Here is a 13,866-nt window from a genome sequence, read left to right as displayed (position 1 = left end):
AAAATTAGCTACTATTATTACATTGTTAACATTAATTTTCTAAAAACTCAGATTAAATCATATCAACTCCTCTTCATGCCTCCCCATTGCTAACAACAACAACACTCAGTCTCTTTTTTAAGATATCTAACAATCTGGACTCAACGTACCTTTAGCACTAAGTTCAACCTTCCTCAACTCCTGAACTATAAACACACGCAATTCAGTGTTCCTAAATCACAACATTCATTTTCATGCTTCCATTATGTTGATTATGCTGTTCTTTCAACTTGGAATGCCTACTTCATGTCTCAAACACTTGTAAATTCAAAGCCAAGATTATTTACACAAAGTCCTCTCCAAGTCTCTTACTCAGATGAATTATTTTCTTGTATCTCACACAGCACTTGTGCCTCTACTTAGCACTAACTTTAGTTTACCTTACACTATCAATAATTGCATACATTTCTGCCTCCTTGCTCCAGTCCCTCACCAACAACCCCCCAAAGATGCAATTTGCTTGAAATGTCCATGTCAGTAGCAACTATATCCTAAACACCTTTCTTTAACATACAGTATCTAGCAGTGGTGGTATCGAGCAAACAGACCATCCAATGGCAAACACCCAACAGTTATTTGTTGACTTTAATTGGAAAAGAATTGAATAGTTTAAGGTTATGACAAAAATAAGACCCTTTTCCTTTTCAGAGCTACCACCTATCTGGCATAACGACATAATTGAATTTATTATTGATGCTATTGCCAAATGCTTAATTGTAACTTGTATTAGTGGGGAAAAAAATTTAAGCAGTCTGTTACTTACAGTGGCTCACACTTGTAGTTCCAGCACTCTGGAAAGCCAAGGCAGGCAAATCACCTGAGGTCAGGAGTTCAAGACCCACCCGCCTGGCTAATATGGTGAAACTACATCTCCACCAAAAATACAAGAAAGTAGCTGGGGATGATGGCATGCACCTGTAATCTCAGCTACCCTGGGGGGTGAGACAGGAGAATCACTTGAACCCAGGAGGTGGAGGTTGCATTGAGCGGAGATTACACCACTGCACTCCAGCCTGGGCGACAAGAGTGAGACTCCATCTCAAAGAAAGACAAAGAAAGAAAAGAAAGGAAAAAAGAAAATAATCTTACTTCCTGAGATTTAGCTTATTAGTAAACTATTTCCCTACAATAAACACCAGGAATGTGATAGCAACCATTTAAGCATTTTATATTTAAAGAGTGACAAAGTAATCGGAAGCTGTTTTTTCCCAAAATAAAAAAAGATTGTGTTTTTCACTTCCCTACATGATCTCTGTTTACCAAATTTCAGAACAGTGAGAGGTTTGAATTTTTCTTTTTACAGTCAAATTATTAACTTTAGGAAATGCAATATCTTCAAGGGATAGTAATGGAATCCTGACCAAAAACATAAAATTGCCTAGAGATGTAATGTCAGTTAACTAGAACTTTTTATTTCCCTTCAAAACTGCAATCTGGCTTCTACATGAAACAGGATCCTTTGTCTTTTTGGCAGCCTCTTTGGCTGAACTTAGATCTAAACATCCAGCATTCCTTTAAAACAGTTCATCAAGGCCAGGAAAGAAAATTGTGCTGACCGATACACCTATTCCAAGACCTAGGATGCTTGATTTTTAGTCTTAATATCAGTCCAGTCTGGGTATCTCATGGCTAAGATCTCATCTCATTATTTTTTCAATTCATATTGGATTCACTGTTAAGCTATTTTCAGTCATGCACATTGACCTAGATTCTCCCACAGTGTAAGCTACTCCCCAGGAGTATGCTAGGTACTTGAGGAAACTGCATTAACACTTTCAGGGATGCTATAATAATGGGTTTCCTGGTACCTGAAAAGAGCTGCCTCACAGGGTATTAAATGATACTTTCATATATGGAAGAGGATTTATACAACTTCTATAAGCATCTGCTGTGCAAACCAGGGGAAACCCAGAAACGAAGAGAAACTGCTCACTAAATAGAAGGAAAGCAAATATTTAGATAATAGATTTTTTAAATCTTCTAATAGAAATTACAGTGTACAATTATCAGCTAGGCTCTAATTATAGAAAGGTCATTGACCCAATACTAAGCTTAGTACAAAATTAAAGTCCTATTTTAAAGACAAATGATGACTTTGCCCTGGAGGCTCCTTCTCTTAGTCTCTGCCATTGAATCTAACTCAACATTCTTCAGAGATCCTTTAGAGACAGTACTTTATTTTCTCCCAATTGAGCCTTTAAGGAGGTATATCTTTAACTATATTGTTAATTTGTAGAGAAATCTCAAACTAGCTTCAGCAAGAGTACCCAATTGTTCTTGGCTCTTGGAACTGAAAAATCCAGGTATAGATGTTTGAGGAAGGGCTGGATCCAGGGGATGAAATTATACCACCCGTCTCATTTAATCTTTAGTGTTTCACTCTTTCTCCATTTCTGCACCTCTCAGCTCTTTCTTCTGTGTTTGACTTCCTTCTCCTGGGACTTTTTTCTTCATTAATGGTGGCACTTAGACTTCTCCAGGTATACCAGCTAAGCAAATCAGCAGAAATAGAGTTTCAATAAAAGTCTCAACAGTGAATCTCACTGGATTGGTGTGAGTCTTTTTACCTTCAACATTTTACTCATTCACTCACCTCTACATTGGATAGACTGAGAGATTGTAAAGCACAGTGGTTAGAATCATACACTGGAGAAGCACCATGCCTGAGGAATAACCCGACTCTGCCTCTTCCTGACCATGTTACTGTCCAGCCCGGAATAAGTAATTGTCACCAGAAGTTGTATTGCACATGTTGTCAAGGCCTGCATTATGTGCCCACTCTGGGCAGGTGAAGGTGGAAGTAAGGTCAATTCCACCTGCTTTGAGATTAGTAAATAAGAAGCTGTTAAAAGAAAATTAGCTGGCATAAATCACCAATGTCTATTAAACTGCTACATGAAAAATAATTAACATACATCTTATGGTTAAATACAGAACAAGGGCTAACACAGACGTAGGAGGTACCCACACCACACTCTTCCCAGACTTCATTGTTGTTACTTGTTTACAAGTGAGTCTCTCTCAATAAACCTGAAGCCTCTCAAAGTCAGGTGCTGTTTCTAGTGAAACAAGGAGTAACTAGCCTTTGAAGAGATTTTGTGACTATTTCCTGAATAAGGGGGAAATGGCTCCAACTTTAAGCAAAATTCCACAATACATTTGCAATATATATTTGCACATTTTATTTTGCTCACAAGAAAATACACAGCTCTAGTTACTTGGAAAGAGACTCCATAATTCAGTAAAATTTACCAGTTTCCGCATAAAAAAAAACTGTTGGAGATTGATACCACTATCTTTGAGGTTTACTGCCCATTATAGTACTTTAAAAAAATACTGGTGAGGGAACTATGGAGATGAATTAGAACCTGAATTAAGCTAAGGTTGTTGATGGTTCAAATTTATTACCATCAAAAAAAGCTGTTTACTTGCTTCTCTGAAATATACCAGTGGGTTTAACCCTGTCCCTAAGCTAAAATGTGTTCTCTTCTCTTCACTAGAATATCTTCGAGACAGGAACAGAGGTATACACAGAGGTCCATGACAAGACTTGCGCTTACAGTTTTTGTGGCATCCAGTTTTTATGCCTCCAAAATAAATTCACTGTCTGGGATTATCAATTTATCTTTCAGCTTAAGTTCTTTTTTAAAATGACCAAACAGAAGCTTCAATAAATATCTGGTTCAGAAACTGACAAGACAGAAGCAAAATGCACTCTTCTGGTGGTATATAAACTCTTGTAAGCCTTGGAAGAGGTTATTTGCTAAATGTCTAAAAGAGTTAATGATCTTCCAAAAGGGAATAAAGATCAAACCCAGTGTCCTCCAAGCAGCACTAATGGCCCAGTACACTAAATCTTATGCTCTTCTCTAAGTGATTTCAGTCTTTTTCTTTGCCCTATCGAAAGCAAAATTCTACCCCTTTATAAGGGACGAGAGAAAACTACTTTTAGATTGCATTAAAACCATATGCTGCCCAGAAAATTCAGCATTAGCAAGCAGTAAATTACACTTTGAATTTGCTTGTTGTTTCTGGGTGTTGCCACAAGCATATTACAGTATGTGATAATGCTTAGTGGCTACATACCCTATCCATGCCATTTGGAAAACATGTAATGCATTAATGGAGGGCTTCAGTTTCAACTCAGTCTTCGCATCTGCCCCCCTATAAGCTGGTTTAGATCATAACACATAATTTCCTAAGTATGAATAATAAGCACTTTAGTGCAAATTCATTTAGATTCTACCCTCCCTCCATTTTGCGAGGTAAAATGAAAGAGATTTTTTTTTCGGCCTAACTCCCACTGCCCATTAAAGTTGTGTATATAAATAAGCTGGGTTATCTTTTTTCTTGTGAGAAATGCTGTTTTATCTAAGAGTCGCTTTCCTAGGAGTTCAGTACTCCACTACTCTAAATTAGGACACTTTATCTTAAGGCTTCATAATCTTACAAGACTATAACTGGAAAGTTTATAAAAAAAATCCTGCTTTGTAAGCTTGGCAGCTGAGATAGAAGGAGGGAATGAGAAGGGCTACAGCAGAATTACACCATCACTGCTACCCTGACTCCGCTTGACAGAGCCGTTTAATATTTTGACAAGACAAAATATAAAGCAGCATTTTATTCTGTAGAGACTTCACTAGACACAAGCATGGAAGTGCTTGTGATCAATAAAGTTTGCGGTGGAGAGTGATTTATTTACAGCAGGGTATTATGTAGAGAAAGAGCTGCGATATTTCCACAGGCTTTGACGGCATAATGCGCCCCTCTCAATCCTTACATGGAAGGGTTAGATTGTCATGGTTGCTCAGGCAGTATTCAAAACGTTATCTGATCAGCCTTAAAGACTTCAGAACGAGACAGATGATTAGTTACCCTAAACGATCCTCATCATGCAGAAATTGATGATTTAATATAGTCAATGACAGACGATTCCATTTGTACTAGATAAAGTGTCTGCGGTTTGTATCAATCATAATAGAGTTATTATTGAGCATAAAAGAAAAGCATGTTTAATATCATTAATTCCAGATATGTCGCTTTCCACATCTGGCATTCATCCATAGACCAGAACCACTCCAGGCTATCATTCCTGCCTCTGTGCTGGCGACTCCAATGTTTTTTGTAATTTCAAAATGTTTTTCAGCACCTCCAGCTAGGCGCAATAACAGTTTATAGATTACCTATGTCATCACATTTTGACAAACTTCTCAATCTGATGTGACCTTCATCTTTAGCCATCTGCTTGCCTTTGTTTCTGCTCTGTCTTGATAAACCTCCACAGCTTAAAGCTGTAGTAGTTTGTTCCACACGCTGTACTTCTAGGTCAACATTTCACCTGTGTAAATCCAGAAACACAGACTGCAGTGTAGAGATGGTGACCTGGGTTCAGGTCCCCAGGTACCTGACCCACCCTCACCCCCTTAGTTATATTTTTCATCATTCACGTCAAATCAATTTTGATTGTTTGGAAGGGGAAACACACAATCAGAAAAGAGAAGGCACAAGTGGGCACTGAAATGAGGAAAGGGGAGGAAAGAATAACCAGTAAAGCTGAAAAGTTGAGAAAATCAGGGGGAAATATAATTTCTGCATTTTTCCTATCTGCAAACAATGTAACAATGGGAGAGGCACATAAATAAGAAGGAAGCAGAGTCCTGAACTTTCTTTCGGGTAACATTATAGTGTCCTAAAATAAATGCTGTTTCTTCTTTATTTTGAAATCTATATGTTAAAACAACCAAAAACGTCCAAGCATCAAATATTGTACACACAATTTTTAGTAAAGAAAAAAAAACCTCTCTCAGAAAGAAAACATCTCTCCTATTTAAATTACTTTCACTTACAACTATACTCTAGGATGTAAAACACTTCTTTTAAAAAATAATGATAACTGATTTGAAGACAATTTTTAAATTTATTTTATATTATTTGGCTCTGTGTCCTCATCCAAATCTCACCTTGAATTCTAATAATCCCTACATGTCAAGGCCAGGACCAGGTGGAGATAATTGAATCATTGGGCTGTTTCCTCCATGCTGTTCTCATGAATTCTCACAAGATCTAATGGTTGAATAAGAGACTTCCCTATTTGCCTGGCTCTCATCCTCTCTCCTGCCACCCTATGACGAGGTACCTTCTGCCATGGTTGTAAGTTTTCTGTGGTCTCCTTGGTCATGCAGAACTGTGAGTCAATTAAACCTGTTTTCTTTATAAATTACCCAGTCTTGGGTATTTCTCCAGAGCAGCATGATAATGGACTAACACAGTGTTTATTTAACAAATATTTATTGTGTGCCTGTTATATGCTGACACTATTTAAGCACTGAGAATACATCAGTGAACAAAGCAGACAAAACTTCCTGTCCTCATAATACTTACATTATTATACTGATTAGTAATGTAAAAAATAATGAGAAATTAGATAGCATTTAAAAATTAAGGACAACCAGCACAAGACAGGGATGCTCTCTCTCACCACTCCTACTCAGCATAGTATTGGAAGTTCTGGCCAGGGCAATCGAGCAAGAGAAAGAAGTAAAGCATATTCAAATAGGAAGAGAGGAAGTCAAACCATCTCTGTTTGCAGATGACATGATCCTATATCTAGAAAACCCCATAATTTCAGCTTAAATGCAAATTAAGCTGATAAGCAACTTCAGCAAAGTCTCATGTTACAAAAATCAATGTGAAGAAATCACAAGCATTTCTGTACATCAACAACAAACAAGCAGAGAGCCAAATCATAAATGAACTTCCATTCACAATTGCTAGAAAGAAAATAAAATACCTAGGAATACAGCTAACAAGAGAAGTGGAGGACCTCTTCAAAGAGAACTGCAAATCACTGCTCGAGGAAATAAGAGAAGACACAAACAAACGAAAAATATTCCACACTCATAGATAGAATCAATGTCGTGAAAATGACCATACTGCCCAAATTAGTTTATAGATTCAATGCTATTCCCATTAAACTACTATTGATGGTCTTCACAGAATTAAAAAAAAAAAAAAAAACTACTTTAAAATTCATACCGAACCAAAATGAACCCGTATAGCCCAGATAATCCTAAGCAAAAAGAACAAAGCTGTCGAGACCATCCTGGTCAACATGGTGAAACCCTGTCTCTCCTAAAAATACAAAAAATTAGCTGGGCATAGTGGCGCATGCCTGTAATCCCAGCTACTCGGGAGGCTGAGGCAGGAGAATTGCCTGAACCCAGGAGGCGGAGGTTGCAGTGAGCCGAGATCACGCCATTGCACTCCAGCCTGGGTAACAAGAGCGAAACTCTGTCTCAAAAAAAAAAAAAAAAGAACAAAGCTGGAGGCATCAGGCTACCTGACTTCAAACTGTACTACAGGCTTACAGTAACCAAAACAGCATGATACTGATACAAAAACAGACATATAGACCAACGGAACAAAATAGAGATCTCAGAAATAAGACCAAACATCTACAACCATCTGATCTTTGACCAACCTGCCAAAAATAAGCAATAGGAATAGGATTTCCTATTTAATAAATGGTGCTAGGAAAACTGGCTAGCCATATGCAGAACTTTGAAACTGGACCACTCCCTTCACCTTATACAAAAATTAACTCAAGATGGGTTAAAGACTTAAATTTAAAACCCAAATCTATAAAAAACCTAGGAGAAAATCTAGGCATTATCATTCAGGACATAGGCACAGGTAAAGCTTTCATGATGAAAAAAATGTCAAAAGCAATTGCAACAAAAGCAAAAATTAACAAATGGGATCTAATTAAATCAAAGAGCTTCTGCAAAGCAAAAGAAACTATCATCAGAGTGAACAGATATCCTACAGAATGGAAGAACATTTTTGTGATCTATACATCTGAGAAAGGTCTAATATCCAGAATCTACAAGGAACTTAAATAAACTTTCCAAAAAATTTAAAAAGTGGGCAAAGGACATGAACAGACACTTCTCAAGAAGATATTTGTGTGGCCAAGAAACATATTTTAAAAAGTTCAACATCACTGATTATTAGAGAAATGCAAATTAAAATCACAATGATTTACCATCTCACGCCAGTCAGAAAGGTGATTATCAAAGTCAAAAAACAACAGAGGCTGTGGAGAAATAGGAATGCTTTCACACTGTTGGTGGGGATGTAAATTAATTCAACCATTGTGGAAGACAGTGTTGTGATTCCTCAAAGACTTAGAACCAGAAATACCATTTGATCCAGCAATCCCATTACTGCCATGTACCCAAAGGAATATACATCATTCTGTTATAAAGATACATGCATGCATATGTTCACTCCAGCACTATTCACAATAGCAAAGACATGATTTCAACCCAAATGCCTTTCAATCATAGACTGGATTAAAAAAAAAAAAAGTTACATATACACCACGGAATACTATGTAGCCATAAAAAGGAACAGGATCATGTCTTTTGTAGGAACATGGATGAAGCTGGGAGCCATTATCCTCAGCAAACTAACGTAGGAACAGAAAACCAAATGCTGCATGCTCTCACTTAGAAGTGGGATCTGAACAACGAGAACACATGGACACAGAAAAGGAAATAACAGATTGGCTGGCAAGATAGCCAAATAGGAACAGCTCTGGTTTGCAGCTTCCAGCAAGATCAATGCAGAAGGTGGGTGATTTTTGCATTTCCAACTGCGATACCCAGCTCATTTCATTGGGACTGGTTAGACAGTGGGCGCAGCCCATGGAGGGCAAGATGCAGCAGAGTGGGGTATCACCTCACCTGGGAAATGCAAGACGTTAGGGAATGCCCTCCCCTAGCCAAGAGAAGCTGTGAGGGACTGTGTCATAAGGAACAGTGCATTCAGGCATAGATACTACGCTTTTCCCATGGTCTTTGCTACCCACAGACTAAGAGATTCCCTTGGATGCCTATACCACCAGGGCCCTGGGTTTCAAGCACAAAACTGGGTGGTCATTTGGGCAGAACTAAGCTAGCTGCAGGAGTACTTATTTGTTTGTTTTTCATACCCCAATGGTGCCTGGAATGCCAGCAAGACAGAACCATTCACTCCCCTAGAAAGAGGGCTGAAGCCAGGGAGCCAAGTGGTCTAGCTCAGCAGGTCCCACCCTCATGGATCCCAGCAGGCTAAGATCCACTGGATTGAAACTCACTGTCAGCACAGCAGTCTGAAGTTGACCTGGGATGCTCCAGCTTGGTGGGGAGAGGGATGTCCACTATTACTGGGGCTTATGTAGGTGATTCTCCCCTCACAGTGTAAAAAAAGCCACTGGGAAGTTTGAACTGGGTGGTGCCCATGGCAGCTGGGCAAAGCCACTGTAGCCAGACTGCCTCTCTAAATTCCTCCTCTCTGGGTAGGGAATCTCTAAAAGAAAGGCAGCAGCCCCAGCCAGGGACTTATAGATCAAACTCCCATCTCCCTGGGACAGAGCACCTGGGGAAAGGGACAACTGAGCACAGCTTTAGCAGATTTAAACTCTCCTGCCTGCTGGCTCTGAAGACAGTAGCAGAGCTCACAGCACAGCACTCGAGCTCTGTTAAGGGACAACTGCCTTCTCAAGTGGGTCCCTGATCCTGAAGCCTCTTGACTGGGAGACATCTCCCAGAAGGGATTGACAGACATCTCATACAGAAGAGCTTCAGCTAGCATCTGGTGGGTGCCCCTCTGGGAAGCTTCCAGAGGAAGGAACAAGCAGCATTCTTTGCTGTTCTGCAGCCTCCACTGGTGAAACCCAGGCAAACAGGGTCTGGAGTAGACCTACAGCAAACTCCAATAGACCTGCAGCAGAGGGACCTGATAGAAGGAAAACTAATAAACAGAAAGGAATAGCATCAACATCAACAAAAAGAACATCCATAAAGAAATCCCATCCAAGGTCACCAACATCAAAGACCAAAGGCAGATGAATCCATGAAGATGAGGAAAAACCAGTGCACAAATGCTGAAAATTCCAAAAACCAGAATGCATCTTCTCCTTCAAAGGATCCCAACTCTTTGCCAGCAAGGGAACAAAACTGGACAGAGAATGAGTTTGATGAATTACAGAAGTAGGCTCCAAAAGGCAGGTAGTAACAAACTCCTCCAAGCTAAAGGAGCATGGTCTAACCCAATAGAAGGAAGCTAAGAACCTTGAAAAAAGCTTAGAGGAATTTCTAACTAGAATAACCAGTTTATAGAAGAACATAAATGACCTCACGAAGCTAAAAAACACTCAGCACAAGAACTTCTTGAAGCATACACAAGTACAACTAGCGAAATCGATCAAGCGGAAAAAAAGGTATCAGAGATTGAAGATCAACTTAATTAAATGAAGCATGAAGACAAGATTAGAGAAAAAAAAAGAAAAGAAACAAACAATGCCTCCAAGAAATATAGGAGTATGTGAACAGAACAAACCTATATTTGATTTGTGTATCTGAAAGTGATGGGAGAATGGAGCCAAGTTGGAAAACACTCTTCAGGATATTAACCAGAAGAACATTCCCAAGCTAGTAGGACAGGCCAACACTCAAATTCAGGAAATACAGAGAACACCACAAAGATATTCCTCAAGAAGAGCAACCCCAAGATACATAATCATCAGATTCACTGAAGTTGGAATGAAGGAAAAAAATGTTAAGGGCCGCCAGAGAGAAAGGTTGGTTTACCCACAAAGGGTTTCTCTGCAGAAACCCTACTAGCCAGAAGAGAGTGGGGGCCAATATTCAACATTCTTAAAGAAAAGAACTTTCAACCCAAAATTTCATGTTCAGTCAAACTAAGCTTCATAAGTGAAGGAAAAATAAAATCTTTTACACACAAACAAATGCTGAGATATTTTGTCAACAACAGGCCTGCCTTACGAGAGCTCCTGAAGGAAGCACTAAATATTGAAAGGAAAAACTGGTACTAGCCAATGCAAAAATATACCAAATTATAAAGACCATCAACACTATAAAGAAACTGCATCAACTAATGGACAAAATGACCAGCTAGTGTCATAATGACAGGATTGAATTCAAAGATAACAATATTAAGCCTAAATGTAAACTGGCTAAATGCTCCAATTAAAAGACATAGACTGGCAAATTGGATAAAAAATCAAGACCTATCAATGTCCTGTATTCAGGAGGCACATCTCACATGCAAAAACACACATAGGCTCAAAATAAAGGGACGGAGGAATATTTACCAAGCAAATAGAAAGCGAAAATAAAAAAAAAAAAAGCAGGTGTTGCAATCCTAGTCTCTGACAAAACAGACTTTAAACCAACAAAGATTAAAAAAGACAAAGAAGGGCATTACGTAATTGTAAAGGGATTAATGCAACAAGAAGAGAAAAGTATCCTATACATATATGCACCCAATAGAGAAACAACTGGACTCATAAAGCAAGTTCTTAGAGATTTACAAAGAGACTTAGACTCCCACTAAGTCTAACTGGGAAACTTTAACACCTCACTGTCAATATTAGACAGATGAATGAGATAGAAAATTGAAAAGGATATTCAGGACTTGAACGCAGCTCTGGACAAAGCTGACCTAATAGACATCTACAGACCTCTCCACCCCAAATCCACAGAATATACATCTTATCAGCACCACATCACACTTATTCTAAGGTCGACCATGTAATTGGTAGTAAAACATTCCTCAGCAAATGCAAAAGAATAGAAATCATAACAAACAGTCTCTCAGACCAGAGTGCAATCAAATTAGAACTCAGGATTAAGAAATTCACCCAAAACTGCACAACTGCATGGAAACTGAACAACCTGCTACTTAATAACTACTGGGTAAATAACAAAATTAAGGCAGAAATCAAGAAGTTATTTGAAACCAATAAGAACAAAGACACAATATACAAACTCTCTGGGCACAACTAAAGCAGTGTTTAGAGGGAAATGTATAGCACTAAATGCTCACAGGAGAAAGCAGGAAAGATCTAAAATCAATACCCTACCATCGCAATTAAAAGAAGCAAGAGCAAAAATTTAAAAGCTAACAGAAGACAAGAAATAACTAAGATCAGAGGAGAACTGAAGGAGAAAGAGACATGAAAAAATCCTTTCTTTTTTTTCAGAAACTGGACCACTTCCTGGCACCTTACACTAAAATTAACTCCAGATGGATTCAAGACTTAAACATAAGACCTAACATCATAAAAATCCTAGAAGAACATCTAGGCAAAACCATTCAGGACACAGGAGTAGGTAAGGACTTCATGACCAAAACACCAAAAGCATTGGCCACAAAAGCCAAAATAGACAAATGGTACCTAATTAAACTCCACAGCTTCTACATGGCAAAAGAAACAGTCATTACAGTGAATCGGCAACCAACAGAAGGGGGAAAACTTTTGCAATCTACCCATCTGACAAAGGGCTGATATCCAGAATTTACAAAGAACTCAAACAGATTTACAAGAAAAAAACAAGCCCATTCAAAAGTGGGCAAAGGATATGAACAGACACTTTACAAAAGAAGACACATGAGGCCAACAAACATATGACAAAATGCTCATCAACAGTCATTAGAGAAATGCAAATCAAAACCACATTGAGATACCATCTCATGCCAGTTAGAATGATGATCATTAAAAAATCTGGAGACAACAGATGCTGGAGAGGATGTGGAGAAATAGGAACACTTTTACACTGCTGGAAGGAGTGTAAATTAGTTCAACCATTGTGGAAGACAGTGTGGCGATTCCTCAAGGACCTAGAAATAGAAATTCCATTTGACCCAGCAATCCCATTACTGTATATATAACCAAAGGATTATAAATCGTTCTACTATAAGGACACATGCACACAAATGTTCATTGCAGCACTGTTTACAATAGCAAAGACCTGGAACCAACCCAAAGGCCCACTGATGATAGACTGGACAGGAAAAATGTGGCACATATACCATGAAATATTATGCAGCCATCAAAAACGATGAGTTCATGTTCTTTGTAGAAACATGGATGAAACTGGAGACCATCATTCTCAGCAAACTAACACAAGAACAGAAAATGAAATACCACATGTTCTCACTCATAGGCGGGTGTTGCACAATGAGAACACATGGACACAGGGAGGGAAGCACTACACACTGGGGTCTGTAGGGGGGAATAGCGGAGGGACAGTGGGGGATGGGGAGTTGGGGAGAGAAAGCATGGGGAGAAATGCCAGATATAGGTGAAGGGGAGGAAGGCAGCAAATCACACTGCCATGTGTGTACCTATGCAACTATCTTGCACGTTCTTCACATGTACCCCAAAACCTAAAAAGCAAAAATAAATTCCTTCAAAAAATCAACGAATCCAGGAGCTGATGCTTGTTTTGAAAAGATTAACAAAATAGATAGACAGCTATCCAAACTAATAAAGAAGAATAGAGAAAATAAATAAATTGACACAATAAAAAATGTGAAGGGGATATCACCAGTGAGCCCACATAAATACAAACTACTGTTAGAGAATACTATAAACACCTTTATGCAAATAAACTAGAAAATCTGAAAGAAATGGATAAATTCTTGGACACATACACCCTCCCAAGACTAAAACAGGAAGAAGTCGAATCCCTAAGTAGACCAATAACAAGTTCTTAACCTGAGGCAGTAATTAACAGCCTACCAACAACAACAAAAAGCCCAGGACCAGACAGATTCACAACCGAATTCTACCAGACATACAAAGAGGAGCTGGTACCGTTCCTTCTGAAACTATTTCAAACAATAGAAAAAGAAGGAATCCTCCCTAACTCATTTTATGAAGCCAGCATCATCCTGATACCAAAACCTGGCAGATACACAAGAAAAAAGACAATTTCAGGCCAATAACCCTGATGAACATTGCTGCGAAAATCCCCA

Source organism: Callithrix jacchus, chromosome 6, assembly GCF_049354715.1.
Source record: "Callithrix jacchus isolate 240 chromosome 6, calJac240_pri, whole genome shotgun sequence".
In the NCBI taxonomy this organism is placed as follows: Eukaryota; Metazoa; Chordata; class Mammalia; order Primates; family Cebidae; genus Callithrix; species Callithrix jacchus.
This window is presented reverse-complemented; position numbering follows the sequence as displayed.